We start from the raw sequence: 17,725 nt of genomic DNA, 5'->3' as shown, positions 1-17,725 counted from the left end.
ATGGCTTACTAAATGGTGAAATGGTGGTCATAGGTGAACTTCACATACAGAGATTTTAAATGATGTGGGGAAATACTAACACGATGCTGAATAAAAAATGTAGGATATTAATGCATATATATGGAGTTTAGACAGACAGTAATGACGATCCTATATGCAAGGCAACAAAAGACACACAAATGTAAAAGAACAGACTTTTGGACTATGTGGTAGAAGCCGAGGGTGGGATGATTCGAGAGAATAGCATTGAAACATGTACCTTACCACATGTAAAACAGATGACCAGTGTAAGTTCAATGCATGAAGCAGGGCACTCAAAGCCGGTGCTCTGCTCTGGGACAACCCAAAGGGGTGGGGTGGGGTGGGGAGGGAGGTGGGAGCGGACTTCAGGATGGGGGACACACGTGAACCTGCGGCTGATTCATGTTGGCGTATGGCAAAAACTACCTCAATATTGTAAAGTAGTTATCCTCCAATTAAAATAAATAAAATTTTTTAAATGTAGGGTGTACCAAATTCTATAGCGTGGGTCTGTGAGTTAAACGACATGGAGTTGAGTAATTTTAACTATACATGTTACGGAACCAAACTTGGGTCTGCTTGCCCTTGAGAGGTAAAGCCAATGTACTGACACCAGGTTGCGGTGAAGGACAGTGCAGCGCTTACTGCAGGGTGCCAAGCAAGGTGTTCAGGACAGCAAGTGCTCAAAAAGCCCAAATTCCTAGATGGGCTTCAGGGAAGCATATTTTTAAAGACAAAGTGAGGGAGGGGCAGCCCAGGGTAGGATCAGGTTGTGCACAGTTCTCTAATCGGCTGACGGGGAAGTAAAAGGGCAGAGTCACAGGAGTTAATATTATCAGTCCTTAGGTGCCAGTAGGTCTGGGGGCCACATGCTCATGGTCATCAGGTAGATAATTTCTTCCGTTTAATGGTGGTTTTAGTATCTGTGAAACAAGGTAGGAAAGGTCAACCAGATACGATTACCTAGGTACTTCAGAGAGGAGATACAGCAGAGGGTATGGAGGGGTGGGGTCTGTCCTGAAAAGGCCCCATAGGGTCCTGCTCACTTGCATATACTTATTATTATACATAGGAAAAAGGAAAATACTCAGACAAAGGGAAGCCCTTGTGGCTCAGATGATAAAGAATCTGCCTGCAATGCAGGAGATGCGGGTTCAATCCCTGGGTCGGGAAGATCCCCTGGAGAAGGAAATGGCAACCCACTCCAGTATTCTTGCCTGGGAAATTCCATGGAGAATGGAGCCTGGTGGGCTACAGTCCTTGGGTCGCAAAAGAGTCCGACTCAGCTTAGTGACTAAACAACAGCTCCTCAGGCAAAGATTGAAGTACCTGAAATTGTTTTCACCATTCAACCCAATTCTAAATGTTTGGAGAAAAGAATAAAATAGTGGTTCTGAAGCAGCAAAAAGTGTTATACTTGGCCCTTGGCCCGTAGGCTGGTGTAGACATAAGATTAATAAACAGCAGGGTAGAAACAGGAAATCACAGGTCAGATAATTCTTTAGGTGTAGGAAGAAAAGATACATTTAAAATTTGAGTCAATATGAAGGAAGAGAAAACAGAAAACCCATTCGCCAAAATCAGCTCTAATCCAGGAAGGCTGTCAAGAAGGACGTGGGATTCACAGGTGAATTAATTTAGAACAATCAAGGCGCCATTTTTTAAGTATTCTCATAGCCCCTGACGCGGGTAGGACGCGTAGTGCTGAGCTTGGCCCCATTTCACAGAGGAGGGGACTCTCTGGGTGTCTCCGCGGCAGCAGGAGGGCGCGGCCGAAGCCCCAAGCCCGGTCCTCCGCCGCCACCAACACCTTCCAGCCGGCCGGGTATCCCCCTGCCGGCTGGGACTTTCGACTTTATCAGCTCGACAGCAGCAAGGTAGGCCCCGAGGGCAGGAGCCCGCCACAGGCTGGGGCCTGTGGGTGGCGAGCTGGGGCCCGAGGGTCACTCACCGCGGGGTGCGTTCATGCCTCGCCCCCACGGCCCCGGGGGGCCTTGACCTTGGCTAACTCGTCGTGGGCCCCTCGTGCCTGTGCGTCTATGTTTAGGTGTCTGGTTTTCCCTCTCTGACAAACTGAACCTTGTACTTTTTGGCAAATCGCCCGTGTTTGCTCAGCAATCGACCAGCAGCTGCAAGACTGCAGGTGGTAGCCGAGCGTGCCACCAGTCAGTCCAAGTTCCAAGGGGTCCCTTGCGTGGGGGTGGGTGGGGGGTGGGGTGGGGAGTCCGCGGATGCTGTGACTTGGGCTGAGCCCCAGGATCTTGCCCTAGACTCTGAAGGTTCCTACAGCTCCCTTAGGCTAAGTTTTGTAAGATGAACGATGTCCTGGGCCACAATTCAGCCACCATCTAGTGTATTTTAACAAGAGGAAAGCCCTCTTTACGTTTAAGAAGCTAATAATACATTTAATGCTATGATGTATTAATGATAGTAGTAATACTTTTAGGGAAGAAAAGTTATGACCAACCTAGATAGCATATTGAAAACCAGAGACATTACTTTGCCAACAAAGGTCCGTCTACTCAAGGCTATGGTTTTTCCAGTGGTCATGTATGGATGTGAGAGTTGGACTGTAAAGAAAGCTGAGCACCAAAGAATTGATGCTTTTGAACTGTGGTGTTGGAGAAGACTTGAGAGTCCCTTGGATTGCAAGGAGATCCAACCAGTCCATCTGAAGGAGATCAGCCCTGGGATTTCTTTGGAAGGACTGATGCTAAAGCTGAAACTCCAGTACTTTGGCCACCTCATGCAAAGAGTTGACTCATTGGAAAAGACTCTGATGCTGGGAGGGATTGGGGGCAGGAGGAGAAGGGGATGACAGAGGATGAGATGGCTGGATGGCATCACTGACTCAATGGACATGAGTCTGAGTGAATTCCAGGAGTTGGTGATAGACAGGGAGGCCTGGCGATTCATGGGCTCGCAAAGAGTCGGACACAACTGAGTGACTGAACTGACTCACTGACTGAATACTTTTAGGAAGACTATGGTGATTCTTGTTTTTCTGTTTCTTCCTATTCTTTTGAATCCAAAACAGGTCCCCTTTCTGCTGCTTTTGTTCAAAATAGGACTTACTCCACACTTACAGGTTTTGATTTTCTAGATTTGAAAATCTATTTGGAATTTACGCAAATGCCTTTCAACTCAATGCCTCTTGTCCAGGTAGAAGCATGAATCTGTACTTCTCTTTCCTTCCACACACTGCATTTTGGATATCTTGCAAACATGTCAGATTGTTCATCATTAAACATATTAAACATACTCTTATTAAAGAGCTATTGTAATGCTGCTCTCAAATAATGTTTATCTTTGCATTTAAAAAGGGAGCTAGATGTTGCCAAGACAGTCAGTAACAGTAATATGTAAGATGCTTGGCAATTCTCTAAATGTTTCTTTCTCTGGAATCAAAAAGTTCTCTTCCTGGATTAGATTGCCTCTATTCCTCAACAGAGATATTCTCAGCTTGTTTAATATCAGACCCCTAAGATTTTATCCAGTGCCATTTTAAGAAATGGTCGGGTGAAGAACAACTTAAAATTCTCTGTGAATCTGCCATTGTTGTTCAGTCACTGCTGTGTTCGACTCTGTGACCCCATAGACTGCCATAGACATTCGTTATGTTGCTTAATATATAAAACCCTTGTAAATAATTTCCACCTGAACTTTAGTCCTAAAGAAAGTTTGGTTGTGCTTTCTTTTATCAATTAACGAAAGCCACAGAATGCAACCTACAGTTCTTTTTGCCTTCACTGCCAGGAATCTCAGAGCGTCATTCTCTGCTGAATTATTGTTTCGAGTGAGTCACTCACAAGCTTCCCTATTTTTTTATTAGTAACGACTGACACGCAGCACACCTTGCAGCTGTGGGGGCCCCACCCGACACTGGGACCCTGGGTGCATGCAGCTGTCTGGGCTGTGCTGGGACACCACAGCTCATGAGTCATTTCTTATTTCCCCTCAAGTGTTAGCACAGATTTCCTTCATTCAAGGGTCTCGAGTGCTCAACTCATTGTTCAAGAAAGCCTGACATCTGTGCTTCCTTCCATACCACAGGAAAACTTTCTCATTTCCCTAGAATGTATTTGTTCAGTCCAGAGGTATCTGCCAGTTTTGAGGAGAGGAGTATTAGCAAAGGCACTCAGGAAGCCACAAGGAAAAACTTGTTCAGGGTTCTGAGGACCCTTAGAGGAAGGGCTGCTGGAGAAGGGGAAGAGAGTAATGTCTCTTGAAGCTCAGCTGTGTGCCAGGTGCAGTGTATGCTGAGTACTGAGCAGTTTGGGTTTTTTTTTAACCTTCCCTGCAGGCCTCTGCAGAGAAGGCGATGGCACCCCACTCCAGTACTCTTGCCTGGAAAATCCCATGGATGCAGGAGCCTGGTAAGCTGCAGTCCATGGGGTCTCGAAGAGTCGGACACGACTGAGCGACTTCACTTTCACTTTTCACTTTCATGCACTGGAGAAGGAAATGGCAACCCACCCCAGTGTTCTTGCCTTGAGAATCCCAGGGACAGCGGAGCCTGGTGGGCTGCCGTCTATAGGGTCGCACAGAGTCGGACTGAAGCAACTTAGCAGCAGCAGGCCTCTGAGGGAGGCACGTTTATACCCATCTTCCAGATGAGAAAGCAGACTCAGAGGGGCTAAAGGACTTCCTCAAGTTACATTGCTATTAAGGGCTGAGTTGTGGAGTCCAACCCAGTTTGATAGATGCTGGGGCTCATTCCACATTCACTGTAAATTCTGCTCACAGAAAACAAGGCTGTGAATAAACCATCATGGACTGAGGACACAGGCCTCAGGCAGGGACTCTGAGACCAGGGTGGCTGGGTTCAAAACCCAGGAGTGTCACCAGGGGCATGACCCTGGGCAGATGACTTAACCTCACCCCCGCCTGTTTCATACATCTACAAAATGGGGAGAGTTGTTTTGAGAAGCACATTAACCCTGGCACAGTGTCAGTCTTCCACAGGTGTTAATTATCACTCTCCAGTTATATACACCCCAGTGTTGTTTTATTGCTGCTTTTTTGCCCAAATGATGGTGGTGGTTTTTTTTGGTTTGTTTGTTTTTGGCTACACTGGGTCTGTTTTGCTTTTAGTGATCTTTCTCTAGTTGTGGTGAGCAGGGGCTGCTCTTCGTTGTGATGCACAGGCTTCTCATTGCGGTGGCTTCTCTCTCTTCGTGCGGGTCACAGGCACGTGGGTTTCAGTAGTTGTGGCTCGTGTGCTCTATAGCACTGGCTTAATAGTTGTGGCACATGGACTCAGTTGCTCTGAAACAAGTGGGATCTTCCCCAACCAGGGATCAAACCTGTGTCCCCTGCATTGGCAGGCGGATTCCTATCCAACTGTGCCACTAGAGAAGGTCATGATGGTGTTTTTCTGTCTGTCTCTATTACGAAATCATTCACTTGGAATGGTAGCTCTTGATAGCGGGGTCACCTTTGGAACAACCCATGGAGGTTTTAAAGTATTGATGCCTGTCTCCCACCCCTAGAAATTCTGATTCAGTTGATCTAGGGAATAACCTGAGTAGGGGGAAGAAGATTCTTAGTGGTTCTCAAAGTATGGTTCCTGGACCCACAGCTCAGTATAACCTTGGAGCTTGCTTGTTGAAAACACAGATTCCCAGGCCCCCACCCCAGACCTACTGAACCAGATTCTTAGAGACTAGAGTGCAGCAAAACAGGTCCTCCAGGTGATCTGACATCCATGAAGGTCTGAGAGCCATTGCTCCAAGGGAAGGCAGTGCTTGAGACCACCTCACTGTCCTAAGTACAAGGCCCGGAGACGTAGGCTGACCTAGAGGATCCATATGCTTGTTTACACTGAACGAACCCATAGTACATGAGAATCCTTATGTACTAAGGATTCCTAAGCTGTGACTCCATTGGCCCATCCTCTCCCAGCCCCAGGGAAAGCCAGTCCCCCACCAGAAGTCTGGTTAAATGTCAAAGGACATCAAGCTAAAATAGCCCCATTTGTACATTTCATGATGTGGGTCATGAAACCATGAACCAAAAATACTAAATTCCTCTAAACCCACATAACCCAGAGTCCTTTGGATATAGCCCCTCTACTCCTATCAGAGTAGCCCTGCCCTAAGCCTGCAGACACTAAGACTGCCTCCCCTTTCCTGGGCACTGAGGCATGCTCCCATCCTCCTGCTCCCTCTCCCATAATCAGTGCAGTCTGGTATTAACACACTTCCAAAGGTTTTAGGTGGATATTGCAGGATAGAGCTACTCTGTCCCTTCCAGTTACTATGACTCTGTTCTGATGCCTGACATGTTGCTCTGACACTCTCAGAGGCATGGATGTCTATTTCCCTCTTTTCCTTATAGAGCAACTCCCAGAGCACTCATCCCTTGGCACCCATGTCTTTTTCCTGCTCCTTCAGTCATCATTAGTCTCTTTTGAAAATGAGAAATGTTTGCATTAAATATTTGCCTTCAGCGTTTATCCAGATTCTGTGGAACTTGTGATCAGAAGATGTCTCTCTAATGTCACACAAACATATCTTTCATCATCTGATTGTAAGAGAAAGGCCATTGTTACTTCTAGACGCACATCTGTGCGTCTTTGGTGTAATTTCTCATGGGGATAACACTCATGTTTCCTTGTGCTTCATGGAGCCATCCACTGGGAAAGTTGTAGTAAAACTTTATACTTTTTTTAAACAACTCATTCTAGATAACGCTGCCTCAGTTTCACAGGTGAATGAGCAACAGAATCATTAAAGGAAGGGCAAAAGAACAAGGCAGGGGAGTAGAAGAGAGAAGGGGTGAATGAGTTAGCAGGGAGGGAGGGGGAAGAAGACAGGGGGATAGATGGGTCCAGGGGTTTCTGAGATCTAGATCCAGGAGAAGTTAGAACAGGCAGGTATGAAACACAGCCTTGGCAATCGAAGTGAAAAGGAAAATGTGACGACTTCTGTCGCTCTGTAGCAGGATGTTAAGGGGGGCTTTTCTTCTTGCTGCAGAATCTCAGCTGATCCCTTAAAGCTAAGGACATGGGGTACTATCAGCCACTCCACAGGCTATGGAGGGCAGGAGACCATCCACACAGAACATGCTATGCAGCGACCCAGAAAAGGGAGCCCAGTGACCCTGAGCCCATCACCTCGGGGTGTGGGGAGGAGAGGTGGGTTGTTAGTATGCTGAGGACGTGACTGTCAACCTCAAACCAAGTGGAGAGAGTTGCCAGAGAACCACTGGGACCAGCTGGGGCACCTCCCAGGAGGGGAGACGGACATCCTGTCTCCTGGCTGATCCAAGCAGAGCGGTGGAAGCTGTTCGGCCCCGCACCATGACGGGACTGGGACAGAGTGGGGGAGAGGCTTCTCAGCGGAGCCTGACCTGTGTCCCCAGGTGTTGAGGGCCGGAGCCTGTCAGTGTCTGTGATATACACTGAAATGCTTCAGCCCAGATGGGGTGACACTGTGTGTGTGAAGATGTACCTTTGCCCACATTCCAGAGGCAGCTACCACAGGATATACAGTTACCCCTATCTTTGAACAGTATCAGAGGCTCTGCTCATTAGCATTGTTGTTGTTTGGTCGCTAAGTAATGTCCAACTCTGCGACACCACAAACTACAGCACGCCAGGCTTCCTTGTCCTTCACCATCTCCCAGAGTTTGCTCACTCATGTCCATCGAGTCCGTGATGCTATCCAACCATCTCATCCTCTGTCATCCCCTTCCCTTCCTGCCTTCAGTCTTTGCCAGCATCAGGGTCTTTTCTAATGAGTCGGTCACATAAGAAGTACGTAAAATGGATTTAATTTTGTGAAGTTAATAGGATTCAAGTTACGTGGGTTGGCCAAATATTTGCAACTCTCCTCACACTAGCGTGAACTTAGTGTAGAGCTAGGGGCTTACAGCTTCTAGCCTAATATGCACCAGAGATTTTTTTTTAATCCTTTGTTAATTTTAGGCTGCGCTGGGTCTTCATTGCTGCACTCAGGCTTTCTCTAATCGAGGGGAGCAGGGGCTACTCTTCCTTCAGGGGTATGGGCTTCTCCTCGCACTGGCTTCTTTTGTCGTGGAGCACAGGCTCTAGGCTCGTGGGCTCCGTAGTTGAGGCATGCAGGCTCTGTGGTGTGCAGACTTCAGTAGTTGTGGTACGTAGGCTTCTCTATTTGTGGCGTGTGGGCTTAGTTGCTCTGAGGCATGTGGCATTGTCCCAGACCAGGAATTGACCTCACGTCCCCTGTATTGGCAGGCGGATTCTTAACCACTGGACCACCAGGGAAGTCTCACACCTGAGGCTTGATCCCTACATGGTCCTGTGGCTAGCAGTTGGTTCAGAGCAATCTGGTTGTCTGATGGCCAAACCTATAGTTTATTTGAATCTTACCTCTGCAACACCATGATGTTTCCCTTAAGTTAGTCTTTTGTGCAGAGATAGAGATTTCATGATAACCTAATAGCATATTGTGAAGGAATAATCAGCTCTCACCTACCTGTACATATCACCTGGGCTTCCCTGGTGGCTCAGACAGTAAAGAATCTGCCTGCAATGTGGGAGACCGGGGTTCAATTCCTGGGTTGGGAAGATCCTCTGGAGAAGGAAAGGGCTACCCACTGCAGTATTCTTGCCTGGAGAATCCCCATGGACAGAAGAGCCTGGCGGGCTACAGTCCATGGGGCTACAAAGAGTAGGACACTACTGAGCAACTAAGCACAGCACACCTGTCCATAGCAGCAGCTACTATTATCTTTTATTATTTTTTATATACAACTGAGTCCAACTTGTTCAAGTATGTACAACTCTCATTATTGAAGAAAGGTATTTTTTACCTTGGTAAAATACCTCGGTATTTTTACCATCATCTTCCTAAGTAGCTTATGTTTATATCTCATTAAGTGGAAATCAAGGGGTGGCAAATTAGTTTTCAAACATATTCTTTAAAACCACCAACTGAATTGCAGTGGGATGGAGCAGGAAGGAGATATGTGTCAGTTACCCACTGCTGCTGTAACGAATTACTGCAAACTTGTTATAGCAGCACAGGTTTATTATCTTGGCGTTCTGGAGGTCAGAAGTCTGAAATGGGTTTCACTGGGCTAAAATCAAGGAGCAGGCAGACTGATTCCTTCTGGGTGCTCCAGGGAGGAATCTGTTTCCTTCCTTTCCCAGCTCCTAGAACCTGAGCTCCTTGGACCTCAACCCTTTCCCCCTGACTCTCTGCTTCTCCTTCCTCCCTCTTTCACTTACAAGGATTCCTGTGTCGATAGGTTTACCAACCCAGATAATCCAGAATGTGCCTTCACCTCAAGACCCTGAATGTTATCATGTCTGCAAAGTCCCATTTGCTGTATAAGGTGATCTATTAACAGGTTCCAGGGACCGAAGGCTGGACATCTGGGGAACAGGGGCAGGGGTGTGATTCTGCTGTCCACAGGACAAGCCCAGGCACGTGAGCTGGCGCTGTGTTCCTCTCTCAGAAGACCTCTCAGCCTGCCCTACTGGTTAACTAGGCAAAATGATGGCCTCGAGGAAATAAGCTCTGGGTATTCTTGGGAAAAATCACACCATCAATCCACACTTCAGTTTCTTTATCTGTGAGATTACAGAGGTGACTGTTCTCTAAAGCGTCTTCCAAATCTAAACCCTATGCTCCTCTTTTCTTTGGCAAAATAAGCTTTTGAAGAAATCTGGCTGCTTAACTCAGAGAAGCCAAAATGATGTGGTCCTAGTGCACGGGGGCGGGGAGGGGGGGGTCCCGTGGTACTGCACCCCTGCCTGGGGCCCCGGAGACTCTCAGAGGCCGTGGGGTGGGATCCTGGGAGGAAGCCAGCACTCTGCTCTCCCAGAGACAGAGGAGGGACCCAGCAGGCCCAGATGGGAGGTTCCAGCTGACAGGCCACCCCAGGGGAAGGTGGTGCCTCAGCCTGTCCCTTTCTGCTGAGTCACCATCAAAGGCCTCCGGAGATGGTGACCATCTCAGAAATGGCTGCTGACTCAGGGCTGCCCCAGGGGTCCAGGGATGACTGAGGGATGAGTCATGGCCCTCCCCGGCCTGCTCCTTGCACACTGACTACCTCTGATCTCCCTGGAGCCTCAGGCTCCTAGAACAGCAGGTCTCCAAACAACGGAGATGGATGGGACCTTAGACACCATTTCACAGATGTCCTTCCCTGCCAGGTGACCTCCAGCTGGCCATGTTTTGGCTTTCTAGCTACTCTGATAAATCGCCCCATTTTGGTGGCTTACCTCCCTTTCTGGTCTGACCTTAAAATCAAAGTCCACTTTGTATCCTCAGCCCTGGGCTTCAGTCACCCCAGGTCCTCAGAACTCCTCGAGACCACCTACGTTTTCCATTGTCAAGGTCATCTACCAGCAGGAGCTCTAGACCATGGATCAGGGAACCAGGGCTTCCCGTTCCTGTCCTCTGAGCAGCTGTGGGGCATTCAGCAAGTCACACTGTCCCTTTGGGCCACACAGGGGTTTAAGGATATTTCCTCCAAAGCCCCTTTCAGCAGCAATTCGCGGGGATCAAACTAGAGCATTCAGACCAACAAGGACCTACTGTATAGCACAGGGAACTCTGTTAACGTTACGTGGCAGCCTGGATGCGAGGGGAAGAATGGATAACATGTATATCTATGGCTGAGTCCCTTCGCTGTTCACCTGAAACTGTCACAGCATTGTTTATCGGTTATACCCTAATACAAAATAAAAAGCTTTAAAAAAAAAAAAAAAAAAGAATAGATCTCCTGAAAGTCCCCATTGGTTGTGGAAGTCAGTCATCCTGTGTCACAGAATTCCCGAATATGGTGAGTCCGGCTTGGCCTGGGCAAAGCCACGGCTACCCTCAAGTGCAGACCTTCCTTAGATGAGTTCTCCCTGTGGCTCTTGACCTCCTGTCTGTCCCCCTACCAGGAAGGTCCCTAGCCACAGCCTCCACAACCAGGCATTCTGCCGAGGGTCCTGTTCCTTTCCTGTCCTCAGTCCTGCTCTCCCAACCTTGACTAGACTGTACCCTTGTCGTGCCAATCTCCTGGGGGGTCAGAGGGGCGACACTGGAGACCAGAAACTGAGCTGTGGCTTATTCTCCATCCACACGACAAGGCTGTCATTCCTGCTTTCTAGCTGGACCTGCCTAACCAGACGGGCGCTGGGGTCACTGTGTGTGAGAAATGAGACAGACTCCTGCCTGTGAGGTGATGCTAAGGGCAGGCTGTTCTGTGGCAGATGTCACCTCTGACCTGCAGAGGGACATCCAGGGCCCCTACCCCCACCCACCCCCCCGTACACCCCCCAGGGTCTCTGCGGAATGCCTTGTCCCCCTGCCTCAAGCCCGGCCACACTTTGCCAAGGTTCCAGAATCTTCTTGGCCCCTTTGAACCAAACAGGTGCTCTCTGAAAGAGAACAGGGTTGCCCTTTTGCCATATCCATTTCAGTCAGCTGGCATCTCGTTTCCCCTTTAAAAAATGAGCAACTTTTTTTGCTCATCCAGCAAGGCAGAGCAGTTTATTTCTGTCATGGGTTTAGGCACCCCCCTCACCTCTACAGAAGGAAAGAACATCAATTTTGTGTGTTGTAAACTAGCTTCCCCAGGGGTCCAGGCCCTACGCAGGGGGACCCTCAGGGAGAGAGGTCTTCTTCTCCCCCCTCTCCTCTTCCCCAGAGCTTGCATGCTCAGCTGGAGAAGGAAGAAAGGAAGGCCTATTGTTCCCACCAGCCATGTGCCCGGTGTTCCCCCTGGGAGGTAGAAAAGCCTGCTTGAAGATCGGATCATCTCCCGCCTGGTGTTCTGTTGGTTTTGTTTCTGGTCTTTTTTGCTGCGCCTCCTGGCCCAGGCCCCCCAGCCACCCCCCACCCCTGTGCCGCACCGGGTTCGTCCTGTCCCCTTTGCGCGCCTTTGATGTCCGGCTCAGTTCTCGGGGAGCAGAGGGAACTTCTCCCACCTGCCAGACTCGGGGGAGTGGGGTGTTGGGGGTGGGGTGGGTAGGCAGAGTGAACAAAGGCATGTGGGGGGAGGGGTGCCGAGAAGGGACGGGGGCGGCTGCTCCCTGCCTGCCAGTGTTGGGATGGGGGACGCGGCAGGGCTGAGCCGACATCACCAACTTCTCGGGCTTCGGAGCATCCTGCCTGCTGAGGCTCCGAGGGAGACTCCGGCAGGAGGAGCCAGGAAATTCTGGTCGGACCCCGCCTCTGCCACCGTGTGACCCCGCGCGGCCCTGCGCCTCCCAGGGTGAGCCTCTCTGCCCTGAGTGGGGCAGTAACTCCCGCTCCGCCCGTCAGCTTCCTGGGCTGAGGGTGAGAGGCGCTAACACAGCCCTCTCCGAGGAGGCGCTGGGAGAAGCAAAAGGCCTTTGTGAGTCAGCGGTGGGAGTCGCTGCTGGGTGCTCACCCACGGTTTACCCGCCACCCCGGGTCACGTAAGCATCTGGTGAGCTCGTGCTGCCCCCTAGAGGCCAAACCGCTCCTCGTAATTCACCTATTTCCAATTATATTTTGATTTTCTCAAAACCATCAGAAATATTAAGGATGAATATGTAATAACCCAGCGGTGGATCTGAACTACTTTTATACCAGTGCAGTCATAAAATATATTTTAAAATATTGTTTTAATGGAGACAGTGGCCCATGAGGGCAAAAGAGTACAAGGCAGCCCTGGACCCAAGGTCTCAGGTGGCCTGTTTGAGCTCACTCTTCCTTGGACGGCTACCTGCTAGCTGGCTACCCCTCCAAGCTGGTGGGGAGGCCTGCCTGGGAGCGTGATGGTGGCCACCTGCCAAGGCCTTACCCCAAAGGGCCCATGTTTTCCCCCAAGATGATGGAGATAACATGCAGGAACAGATGGAGAAACTGAAGCAATTTGGTGCTTTTCTTCAGCCTTTAAAAAGCCTTTTAAAATCCCCAAAGATTACAAAATGCCTTGATAAATAGCTACCTTTCTCTTTGTTGATATTGAGACAGCACTAATTGGCTTGGAGAGAAATTAGGGCTCCTGCATATTAACAATAACGGCTGCATTCCCTCTTTATGAGAAATGTTCTCACAGAGTGTGCAGTGCAGCCCCAGGTGGCAACTGCCCCTATTTTCAGATGAGGAATTTGGGGCCTAAAGGGTCACATGCTGGTGAGAGGGGAACCATAGCTTGAGCCGGAAGATTCTGGCTTCAATCCCCCCAACTCCCCCACCCCCTGACACCCCCCACCTTTGAGTGCTGGCGCCCACCCTTGCATGGTGGGGAGGGAAACACTGCAAAAAACCCAACAAGCCTTTTCCCTCCACACCTGTGGGATTAGTAATCTAGTCAACAGTTGGTCATCCTCTGGTTGTGATGAATAATGATCTGAAAACTCATGTCCTTTGACCTGGTTACCACTTTCCGTTTCCCTTCTCATCTGACAGATTTCTTGAGAGCCTTGGACATTCCAGAGAGCTCTGCATGCCCCTCCCTGGCCCCTTCCCAGGCCTCTCTGAGGAGCTTCTCTTTAGACTTGGCCTACCAGCCTTGGGACAGGAATGAAAGGCCATGGGCCTTCTGGAGGCTTCCCTCCACGGTCCCCTCTGGCCCCATGTTCTCTCCCCTGTCCTAAACAGGCAGGATGATGGGCAGAACTGAGATGAATGTTGTCAGTACGGTGAGCACAACGCTGAAAAGCGTGGAGGGGCAGGTGGGCAGCTTCGTCACAGAGGCCTTGGGGACCCAGGAGGGCAGTGTACATCTCATCATAGGTGCCTGGTTTGCTGAGAAGGGCTTGCGATACCCGCAGTGGTGTGGCAAGTGGAGTGACACAAAGACTTGCTTTCTTACCCATATGAGGCATGAACATTCCAGCAGGTGTGCAGGAAGCCTTCTTCCAGGTCTTTCATCTCTAGGGTGAAACTCAGATTGTATGTGGGTTCTCATACAGGCTAGGAAAACACATTTCATAAACTATCTTTTGCATGCCAGCTCCTAGCCATTTTTGCATATGTCAAATTACATAACCATCGGAAATCCGTGTGAGATAGGGATTATATGGCAGGCTTTATGCATTAATAAACTGAGGTTCAGAAAGGCTGAGAGATTTGGCAAGGATCACAAAACTAATTGGGAGACTATCGACTCAGAGCATGAGATAAGCTCCCGAAAAATGCTGCCTACCCTTGAGACCACAGTGTGCCGGACCCAAGACACCTCTGGATGCCTTTCTGCTTTGGGGCTGAAGGGAGCCCCCTGTAGCATGTTAGGTGAGTGTGGACCATCTCCCGGTTGACTGGATCTATAAACTGAGCAATTAGATGACTTAGCTGTGCATCCATGCGCCCCCACCCCCCAGCCTTGGCCTTCATCCCGGTTTCCTGTTCCCTTCCTCCACGGCGCATGTGGAGGCCGCATCGCCCTTGTGTCAAACCCTGTGGCCTCATTTGTCTGCCACAGACGTCCGGGCCGCAGCGGGCAGCTGACCAAGATAAGAATGGAGAGACTGGGCAGGCTTGGGTTTAAATTCCACCTCTGCCATATTTTCAGGGAAAACGACTCAGATTTTAGGGTAGCGATGGCGGTGACGTGGTTAGAGTCATAATTCTGTCCAAGAAGAGGAAAAGGAGCATCCGGGGCCAGCCCCTCGACAGCAGGCAAGGCCTTCATGCCCCGAGCAGGGGATGCGCCCTGGCTGTCCCTGTTCTCCACACACGCTGGTCAGGCTCAGTGTAACCATCTCTGGGAGGGGACCACAATTCACAGTGTTTAAGAGAAACCACATGAAATTAGGGGGAGCATTTGCGTGGAGTCCACCGAATCTGCATTTGACACCTGCTCCCTGGCCTCTGTTTCCTCATCTGTAACACGTAGAGCTGATAATACGTCATGCTAATGCTCTCAGCACTTTTCACATAAGTTCACTCCTCCCCTGCTCACAGTGGCCCAATTCACGCTTCCGGTGAGGCAGCCCAGAGGTTACATCACCGCCCGGGGTCACGACAGAGCTGGACTCTGAGCACAGGTGGGAGCCGCCGTGCTCTCAGCTGGTTCTTATGGGAATGATGCGGGCTTCTGCTGAGGTGAGAGGCCAGGACTGAGAGAGATCCTGTGTCTTAAGCTTCTGGAATAAAGCACGAACTTGGTTAATGCTCTTTTCCTTCCTGGCCTTCCGTGTTTGTGAGGAGAGGGCCACAGCCCACCTCTCTCAGCCAAGGTCTGCTTTGCACAGTGTCTACAGGGATGAATAAAAGGGAGGGTTTTGACAAGGTGGGTGGCAATAGGGAGGGGAGAGGAGTGCTAGAGATAGAGCTGTGTCTGCAAGGCAGGGGTCAGAGGGCTGCAGGCGTGGCTGCTGCCTTGGTTCTCTGGGGCCCAGCCTGCACACCAAGACGCCACTATATTGGCTGCAGGTTTGAGTCCAAGAGAGAGGCTTCAACTCCTGCTGCCCCTCACATCATGGCTTTAGCCTCAGACCCCACCCCCACCCCCATTAGAAAAGACCCTGATGCTGGGAAAGATTGAAGGCAGGAGAAGGGGAAGACAGAGGATGAGATGGTTGGATGCCTCAATGGACATGAGTTTGAGTATACTCCAGGAGATAGTGGAGGACAGGGAAGCCTGGTGTGTTGCAGTCCATGGGGTCACAAAGAGTTGGACCCGACTGAGCAGCTGAACAACAACAACCACTCCGTTCCACCCAGTGCCGAGGAGCCTGGAACAACCGGAAAGCCTCGGGGGACAGGGAGGAGGGAGCTCCCGGCCACCCCGACCCCCTCTAGGGCTGGTGTGAGGAAATAGGGCTGCTCACTGTTGCAGGCCTAAGATAGCCCAGGCCCACACCCAAGCTGCGGCTGCCCCACCCTGACTCTGGCCTGAGTCAGCCGCCGGCAGATGGAGAGTGTTCCTCAGAACCAGAAAGAGGTCTGTGTAGGGGCCGCTTTCTGATGGAAGGTTTCCAAGCCCGACTGCCACAGTTCCGCCAGAGCCCAGCTTCTCCAGCCCAGGCAGTCCAGGCGATGGTTACTGAGGTGTATTCCTCTCTGTTTATCGAGATCACACAGGCCAAGGACAGGTGTTCCCTGGGCCAAAACAAACAGACCTTGACTGGACGGCATACCGATGTGTTGGTTTCACCCTGTTCTTTCTGCGTGTCCCTCGGCTCAGTTGATACAGCGTGATCAGGACAGTGTAAAGTGATAGACACGCCATCACGACCTGCGCTGACCTTAGCTGTGTGCTCACAGGCACTGCCTGCGTGTTCTGGGAAGGGGGACGCCGGGTGGTTTTTTTCCCCACAAAGTGGGTTCACTGAATCCTAGTGACTTGGATGTTTTGGGAGTGGTTGTTTAAAAAATCCCACCCAGTACTTCAGTTTGCTCTGCTGTTTCTAAGGACAGTCGCAGCCCCAGACTTCAGGAGGGAGATTCATCCACTGTCCTTATTTGGTTCCTTCCCATGTGACCAGCTGAACTGGGCTCTTCTTGTTCAAGGTTTGCCAAGGATAGTGGAGGTCTTGCTTCAATTGCTGGCATTTCAGAAGGGTTCTCGAAATGACAAAACGGTTCCTTTGCACTCTCTCGACGACATTTTCATCGTTGATAAATATTTATGAAGTGCCCACAATGAGGTTGCTTGCCAGTTCTGAACCCAGATAAGAGGGAAGTTCTTTTATTCAATTGTGGGGGAGGGGAGTGTTATTTGGTTAACTGTTTAACTTCTGAAAGCCTTCCTTTTCCTGGAAAAAAAAAATTGTCATTTTGCAAAGGAAAGAGTAAAGCATTTGCTAATACATAGTATTTCTTCAGTTATCATTTTGGTTCCTGGACAGTGCTTGTTTTCTGAAACCCTCAAATTACCTTATTTCTTTGCACTAAAAATACTTAGTCAGTTGAACATTGGTTGAACTCATGACTGTGGCAACTTGCGCATTCAACAGATGGTTTCATTTTTTCCAATCCGTTCTCTCCCTTTTTTTCCACTCCACCCAAGAACAAATCATGCATTGCTGGAGTGAGTCACCAGGGAACCCATCTCTGACTGAGTTCTTTGCTGTCCACGGTCCAACACTGCCCCCTCGTGGTAAGGAGAGCATGACACTCTTAATTTTACCATCTCTTCCCCCCGCCCGCGTCCCCCGGTGACACCAGGGGCTGCTGGCTGATTTTAAGGAAACTCTTGTGAGGCCCAGAGTGGCCCCAAGGTCCTGGGGCACAAAAGGCCTTGTTGTGTGTTCTCCAGGGTGAAGGGCTCTGGGCTGTAGATGGGACTTTTACCTCTGTTTGAGATGCAGTGAACCAGACTGCCTTGACCAAGAAAGTCCTTCCCTGGGAGCTGGATGCTTGGAAACGTATATAAGATGCTCCAGGCCTTTGCAGAAGTTTAGCCATAGCAGGAGCTCCTTTAATGTGTGGGCTGGGTTTTTTAATTTCTTTTTTTATTGTTTACTTTGGAGGGGATATTCTCTTTTATTTTTAATTGAAGGATAATTGCTTTACAATATTGTGTCGGTTTCTGCCATACATCAGCATGGATCAGCCATAGGTATACATGTGTCCCCTTCCTCTTGGACCTCTCCCCCACCTCCCTTCCCATCCCACCCCTCCAGGTTGTTACAGAACCCTGGTTTGAGTTCCCTGAGTTATGCAGCAAATTCCCCTTGGTTATCCCATATGGTAATGTATATGTTTCCATGCTACTCTCAATTCACCTCATTCTTTCTCCCCTGCCCCAGTGTCCATAAGTCTGTTCTCTATGTCTGCATCTCCATGGCTGCCCTGCAAAT

The 17,725-nt window shown here is 49.8% G+C and overlaps 1 long non-coding RNA gene across 1 annotated transcript in view; it reads left to right on the top strand.

The window, feature by feature from the left end:
• The first annotated feature begins 1,506 nt into the window (after positions 1-1,506).
• LOC139184049 (uncharacterized) overlaps positions 1,507-17,725 on the top strand; it is a 60,363-nt gene continuing 44,144 nt past the window's right edge. The window contains exon 1 of the long non-coding RNA XR_011567480.1: positions 1,507-1,648. This is a non-coding gene — a long non-coding RNA (uncharacterized lncRNA). The remainder of the gene's footprint in view (positions 1,649-17,725) is intronic.

This window comes from Bos indicus, chromosome 1 (genome assembly GCF_029378745.1).
Source record: "Bos indicus isolate NIAB-ARS_2022 breed Sahiwal x Tharparkar chromosome 1, NIAB-ARS_B.indTharparkar_mat_pri_1.0, whole genome shotgun sequence".
Lineage (NCBI taxonomy): Eukaryota > Metazoa > Chordata > Mammalia > Artiodactyla > Bovidae > Bos > Bos indicus.
This window is presented reverse-complemented; position numbering and strand designations above follow the sequence as displayed.